The following is a 358-nucleotide window of genomic DNA, read 5'->3' on the forward strand; positions in this document are numbered from 1 at the left end:
TCAGTAGAGTCGAGACACGTCTCCCTGCCTGACCATTATTCCCTGTATTACAGGACAAATAGCTGTTCACGGGTGCCGCAGCCCGGTATGTGTAACAAGTACATTTGAGCAATTCTAAGTGGTCCAGTGGACTTTCGAGTGTAAGAAAATTTATAGATGGGTTGAATCACTCCCTATAACAGAAGCCAAATTAGGGGGTAGCAAGAGCCACTGGCGATGCCCCACCACACCCCGATGAACAATCAGCTTCCTAATTCTTACATGATTTGCCAATTTTCATCATCCATTAATCTGTTGATCTTTTTCTAAATTAATCAATTATCAATCAGTTAGTGGTTGTGACGGACTAGGGTTAACA

This window comes from Chaetodon auriga, assembly GCF_051107435.1.
Source record: "Chaetodon auriga isolate fChaAug3 chromosome 23 unlocalized genomic scaffold, fChaAug3.hap1 SUPER_23_unloc_1, whole genome shotgun sequence".
In the NCBI taxonomy this organism is placed as follows: Eukaryota; Metazoa; Chordata; class Actinopteri; order Chaetodontiformes; family Chaetodontidae; genus Chaetodon; species Chaetodon auriga.